We start from the raw sequence: 7500 nt of genomic DNA, 5'->3' as shown, positions 1-7500 counted from the left end.
TTTGGTGCACGAGCAAATCTGCTGGAAAAGCCTGTGGACGGTTTGTGACGTTCGTACGATATTTGGCGACACAAAAAATTGCGATTTCCCAGCTTCAGGGAATTCGGAGCGAGAGAAACGAGGCCCCGTAACGCACATGAGAGCAATCCCGGCCAATTTATACCGTTTGATGGGGTCTATGTGTAAAAATTTTGACTTTTTTTGGTGCACGAGCAAATCTGCTGGAAAAGCCTGTGGACGGTTCGTGACGTTCGTACGATATTTGGCGACACAAAAAATTGCGATTTCCCAGCTTCAGGGAATTCGGAGCGAGAGAAACGAGGCTACGTAACGCACATGAGAGCAATCCCGGCCAATTTATACCGTTTGATGGGGTCTATGTGTAAAAATTTTGACTTTTTTTGGTGCACGAGCAAATCTGCTGGAAAAGCGTGTGGAAGGTTCGTGACGTTCGGACGATATTTGGCGACACTATAATGAGCGTTTTGCCAGCTCCAGGGAATTCGGAGCGAGAGAAACGAGGCCCCGTAACGCACATGAGAGCAATCCCGGCCAATTTCTACCGTTTGATGGGGTCTATGTGTAAAAATTTTGACTTTTTTTGGTGCACAAGCAAATCTGCTGGAAAAGCGTGTGGACGGTTTGTGACGTTCGTACGATATTTGGCGACACAAAAAATTGCGATTTCCCAGCTTCAGGGAATTCGGAGCGAGAGAAACGAGGCCCCGTAACTCACATGAGAGCAATCCCGGCCAATTTCTACCGTTTGATGGGGTCTATGTGTAAAAATTTTGACTTTTTTTGGTGCACGAGCAAATCTGCTGGAAAAGCGTGTGGAAGGTTCGTGACGTTCGTACGATATTTGGCGACACAAAAAATTGCGATTTCCCAGCTTCAGGGAATTCGGAGCGAGAGAAACGAGGCCCCGTAACGCACATGAGAGCAATCCCGGCCAATTTCTACCGTTTGATGGGGTCTATGTGTAAAAATTTTGACTTTTTTTGGTGCACGAGCAAATCTGCTGGAAAAGCGTGTGGACGGTTCGTGACGTTCGTACGATATTTGGCGACACAAAAAATTGCGATTTCCCAGCTTCAGGGAATTCGGAGCGAGAGAAACGAGGCCCCGTAACGCACATGAGAGCAATCCCGGCCAATTTCTACCGTTTGATGGGGTCTATGTGTAAAAATTTTGACTTTTTTTGGTGCACGAGCAAATCTGCTGGAAAAGCGTGTGGAAGGTTCGTGACGTTCGTACGATATTTGGCGACACAAAAAATTGCGATTTCCCAGCTTCAGGGAATTCGGAGCGAGAGAAACGAGGCCCCGTAACGCACATGAGAGCAATCCCGGCCAATTTCTACCGTTTGATGGGGTCTATGTGTAAAAATTTTGACTTTTTTTGGTGCACGAGCAAATCTGCTGGAAAAGCCTGTGGACGGTTCGTGACGTTCGTACGATATTTGGCGACACAAAAAATTGCGATTTCCCAGCTTCAGGGAATTCGGAGCGAGAGAAACGAGGCCCCGTAACGCACATGAGAGCAATCCCGGCCAATTTCTACCGTTTGATGGGGTCTATGTGTAAAAATTTTGACTTTTTTTGGTGCACGAGCAAATCTGCTGGAAAAGCGTGTGGAAGGTTCGTGACGTTCGTACGATATTTGGCGACACAAAAAATTGCGATTTCCCAGCTTCAGGGAATTCGGAGCGAGAGAAACGAGGCCCCGTAACGCACATGAGAGCAATCCCGGCCAATTTCTACCGTTTGATGGGGTCTATGTGTAAAAATTTTGTCTTTTTTTGGTGCACGAGCAAATCTGCTGGAAAGCGTGTGGAAGTTTCGTGACGTTCGGACGATATTTGGCGACACTAAAATGAGCGTTTTGCCAGCTCCAGGGAATTCGGAGCGAGAGAAACGAGGCCCCGTAACGCACATGAGAGCAATCCCGGCCAATTTCTACCGTTTGATGGGGTCTATGTGTAAAAATTTTGACTTTTTTTGGTGCACGAGCAAATCTGCTGGAAAAGCGTGTGGAAGGTTCGTGACGTTCGTACGATATTTGGCGACACAAAAAATTGCGATTTCCCAGCTTCAGGGAATTCGGAGCGAGAGAAACGAGGCCCCGTAACTCACATGAGAGCAATCCCGGCCAATTTCTACCGTTTGATGGGGTCTATGTGTAAAAATTTTGACTTTTTTTGGTGCACGAGCAAATCTGCTGGAAAAGCGTGTGGAAGGTTCGTGACGTTCGTACGATATTTGGCGACACAAAAAATTGCGATTTCCCAGCTTCAGGGAATTCGGAGCGAGAGAAACGAGGCCCCGTAACTCACATGAGAGCAATCCCGGCCAATTTCTACCGTTTGATGGGGTCTATGTGTAAAAATTTTGACTTTTTTTGGTGCACGAGCAAATCTGCTGGAAAAGCCTGTGGACGGTTCGTGACGTTCGTACGATATTTGGCGACACAAAAAATTGCGATTTCCCAGCTTCAGGGAATTCGGAGCGAGAGAAACGAGGCCCCGTAACGCACATGAGAGCAATCCCGGCCAATTTCTACCGTTTGATGGGGTCTATGTGTAAAAATTTTGACTTTTTTTGGTGCACGAGCAAATCTGCTGGAAAAGCCTGTGGACGGTTCGTGACGTTCGTACGATATTTGGCGACACAAAAAATTGCGATTTCCCAGCTTCAGGGAATTCGGAGCGAGAGAAACGAGGCCCCGTAACGCACATGAGAGCAATCCCGGCCAATTTCTACCGTTTGATGGGGTCTATGTGTAAAAATTTTGACTTTTTTTGGTGCACGAGCAAATCTGCTGGAAAGCGTGTGGAAGGTTCGTGACGTTCGTACGATATTTGGCGACACAAAAATGGCGTTTCCCAGCTCCAGGGAATTCGGAGCGAGAGAAACGAGGCCCCGTAACGCACATGAGAGCAATCCCGGCCAATTTCTACCGTTTGATGGGGTCTATGTGTAAAAATTTTGACTTTTTTTGGTGCACGAGCAAATCTGCTGGAAAAGCGTGTGGAAGGTTCGTGACGTTCGTACGATATTTGGCGACACAAAAAATTGCGATTTCCCAGCTTCAGGGAATTCGGAGCGAGAGAAACGAGGCCCCGTAACGCACATGAGAGCAATCCCGGCCAATTTCTACCGTTTGATGGGGTCTATGTGTAAAAATTTTGACTTTTTTTGGTGCACGAGCAAATCTGCTGGAAAAGCCTGTGGACGGTTCGTGACGTTCGTACGATATTTGGCGACACAAAAAATTGCGATTTCCCAGCTTCAGGGAATTCGGAGCGAGAGAAACGAGGCCCCGTAACGCACATGAGAGCAATCCCGGCCAATTTCTACCGTTTGATGGGGTCTATGTGTAAAAATTTTGACTTTTTTTGGTGCACGAGCAAATCTGCTGGAAAAGCGTGTGGAAGTTTCGTGACGTTCGTACGATATTTGGCGACACTAAAATGAGCGTTTTGCCAGCTCCAGGGAATTCGGAGCGAGAGAAACGAGGCCCCGTAACGCACATGAGAGCAATCCCGGCCAATTTCTACCGTTTGATGGGGTCTATGTGTAAAAATTTTGACTTTTTTTGGTGCACGAGCAAATCTGCTGGAAAAGCGTGTGGAAGGTTCGTGACGTTCGTACGATATTTGGCGACACTATAAATGCGATTTCCCAGCTCAGGGAATTCGGAGCGAGAGAAACGAGGCCCCGTAACGCACATGAGAGCAATCCCGGCCAATTTCTACCGTTTGATGGGGTCTATGTGTGCTGGAAAAGCGTGTGGAAGGTTCGTGACGTTCGTACGATATTTGGCGACACAAAAAATTGCGATTTCCCAGCTTCAGGGAATTCGGAGCGAGAGAAACGAGGCCCCGTAACGCACATGAGAGCAATCCCGGCCAATTTCTACCGTTTGATGGGGTCTATGTGTAAAAATTTTGACTTTTTTTGGTGCACGAGCAAATCTGCTGGAAAAGCGTGTGGACGGTTCGTGACGTTCGTACGATATTTGGCGACACAAAAAATTGCGATTTCCCAGCTTCAGGGAATTCGGAGCGAGAGAAACGAGGCCCCGTAACGCACATGAGAGCAATCCCGGCCAATTTCTACCGTTTGATGGGGTCTATGTGTAAAAATTTTGACTTTTTTTGGTGCACGAGCAAATCTGCTGGAAAAGCGTGTGGAAGGTTCGTGACGTTCGTACGATATTTGGCGACACAAAAATTTGCGATTTCCCAGCTTCAGGGAATTCGGAGCGAGAGAAACGAGGCCCCGTAACGCACATGAGAGCAATCCCGGCCAATTTCTACCGTTTGATGGGGTCTATGTGTAAAAATTTTGACTTTTTTTGGTGCACGAGCAAATCTGCTGGAAAAGCGTGTGGAAGGTTCGTGACGTTCGTACGATATTTGGCGACACAAAAAATTGCGATTTCCCAGCTTCAGGGAATTCGGAGCGAGAGAAACGAGGCCCCGTAACGCACATGAGAGCAATCCCGGCCAATTTCTACCGTTTGATGGGGTCTATGTGTAAAAATTTTGACTTTTTTTGGTGCACGAGCAAATCTGCTGGAAAAGCGTGTGGAAGTTTCGTGACGTTCGTACGATATTTGGCGACACTAAAATGAGCGTTTTGCCAGCTCCAGGGAATTCGGAGCGAGAGAAACGAGGCCCCGTAACGCACATGAGAGCAATCCCGGCCAATTTCTACCGTTTGATGGGGTCTATGTGTAAAAATTTTGACTTTTTTTGGTGCACGAGCAAATCTGCTGGAAAAGCGTGTGGAAGGTTCGTGACGTTCGTACGATATTTGGCGACACAAAAAATTGCGATTTCCCAGCTTCAGGGAATTCGGAGCGAGAGAAACGAGGCCCCGTAACGCACATGAGAGCAATCCCGGCCAATTTCTACCGTTTGATGGGGTCTATGTGTAAAAATTTTGACTTTTTTTGGTGCACGAGCAAATCTGCTGGAAAAGCGTGTGGACGGTTCGTGACGTTCGTACGATATTTGGCGACACAAAAAATTGCGATTTCCCAGCTTCAGGGAATTCGGAGCGAGAGAAACGAGGCCCCGTAACGCACATGAGAGCAATCCCGGCCAATTTCTACCGTTTGATGGGGTCTATGTGTAAAAATTTTGACTTTTTTTGGTGCACGAGCAAATCTGCTGGAAAAGCGTGTGGAAGGTTCGTGACGTTCGTACGATATTTGGCGACACAAAAATGAGCGATTTCCCAGCTTCAGGGAATTCGGAGCGAGAGAAACGAGGCCCCGTAACGCACATGAGAGCAATCCCGGCCAATTTCTACCGTTTGATGGGGTCTATGTGTAAAAATTTTGACTTTTTTTGGTGCACGAGCAAATCTGCTGGAAAAGCGTGTGGACGGTTCGTGACGTTCGTACGATATTTGGCGACACAAAAAATTGCGATTTCCCAGCTTCAGGGAATTCGGAGCGAGAGAAACGAGGCCCCGTAACGCACATGAGAGCAATCCCGGCCAATTTCTACCGTTTGATGGGGTCTATGTGTAAAAATTTTGACTTTTTTTGGTGCACGAGCAAATCTGCTGGAAAAGCGTGTGGAAGGTTCGTGACGTTCGTACGATATTTGGCGACACAAAAAATTGCGATTTCCCAGCTTCAGGGAATTCGGAGCGAGAGAAACGAGGCCCCGTAACGCACATGAGAGCAATCCCGGCCAATTTCTACCGTTTGATGGGGTCTATGTGTGCTGGAAAAGCGTGTGGAAGGTTCGTGACGTTCGTACGATATTTGGCGACACAAAAAATTGCGATTTCCCAGCTTCAGGGAATTCGGAGCGAGAGAAACGAGGCCCCGTAACGCACATGAGAGCAATCCCGGCCAATTTCTACCGTTTGATGGGGTCTATGTGTAAAAATTTTGACTTTTTTTGGTGCACGAGCAAATCTGCTGGAAAAGCGTGTGGAAGGTTCGTGACGTTCGTACGATATTTGGCGACACAAAAAATTGCGATTTCCCAGCTTCAGGGAATTCGGAGCGAGAGAAACGAGGCCCCGTAACGCACATGAGAGCAATCCCGGCCAATTTCTACCGTTTGATGGGGTCTATGTGTAAAAATTTTGACTTTTTTTGGTGCACGAGCAAATCTGCTGGAAAAGCGTGTGGACGGTTCGTGACGTTCGTACGATATTTGGCGACACAAAAAATTGCGATTTCCCAGCTTCAGGGAATTCGGAGCGAGAGAAACGAGGCCCCGTAACGCACATGAGAGCAATCCCGGCCAATTTCTACCGTTTGATGGGGTCTATGTGTAAAAATTTTGACTTTTTTTGGTGCACGAGCAAATCTGCTGGAAAAGCGTGTGGAAGGTTCGTGACGTTCGTACGATATTTGGCGACACAAAAAATTGCGATTTCCCAGCTTCAGGGAATTCGGAGCGAGAGAAACGAGGCCCCGTAACGCACATGAGAGCAATCCCGGCCAATTTCTACCGTTTGATGGGGTCTATGTGTAAAAATTTTGACTTTTTTTGGTGCACGAGCAAATCTGCTGGAAAAGCGTGTGGAAGGTTCGTGACGTTCGTACGATATTTGGCGACACAAAAAATTGCGATTTCCCAGCTTCAGGGAATTCGGAGCGAGAGAAACGAGGCCCCGTAACGCACATGAGAGCAATCCCGGCCAATTTCTACCGTTTGATGGGGTCTATGTGTAAAAATTTTGACTTTTTTTGGTGCACGAGCAAATCTGCTGGAAAAGCGTGTGGAAGGTTCGTGACGTTCGTACGATATTTGGCGACACAAAAAATTGCGATTTCCCAGCTTCAGGGAATTCGGAGCGAGAGAAACGAGGCCCCGTAACGCACATGAGAGCAATCCCGGCCAATTTCTACCGTTTGATGGGGTCTATGTGTGCTGGAAAAGCGTGTGGACGGTTCGTGACGTTCGTACGATATTTGGCGACACAAAAAATTGCGATTTCCCAGCTTCAGGGAATTCGGAGCGAGAGAAACGAGGCCCCGTAACGCACATGAGAGCAATCCCGGCCAATTTCTACCGTTTGATGGGGTCTATGTGTAAAAATTTTGACTTTTTTTGGTGCACGAGCAAATCTGCTGGAAAAGCGTGTGGAAGGTTCGTGACGTTCGTACGATATTTGGCGACACAAAAATGAGCGATTTCCCAGCTTCAGGGAATTCGGAGCGAGAGAAACGAGGCCCCGTAACGCACATGAGAGCAATCCCGGCCAATTTCTACCGTTTGATGGGGTCTATGTGTAAAAATTTTGACTTTTTTTGGTGCACGAGCAAATCTGCTGGAAAAGCGTGTGGAAGGTTCGTGACGTTCGTACGATATTTGGCGACACAAAAAATTGCGATTTCCCAGCTTCAGGGAATTCGGAGCGAGAGAAACGAGGCCCCGTAACGCACATGAGAGCAATCCCGGCCAATTTCTACCGTTTGATGGGGTCTATGTGTAAAAATTTTGACTTTTTTTGGTGCACGAGC

The sequence above is a fragment of the Callorhinchus milii genome, unplaced genomic scaffold, assembly GCF_018977255.1.
Source record: "Callorhinchus milii isolate IMCB2004 unplaced genomic scaffold, IMCB_Cmil_1.0 Scaffold248, whole genome shotgun sequence".
Lineage (NCBI taxonomy): Eukaryota > Metazoa > Chordata > Chondrichthyes > Chimaeriformes > Callorhinchidae > Callorhinchus > Callorhinchus milii.
Note: the sequence above shows the minus strand (reverse complement) of the source record.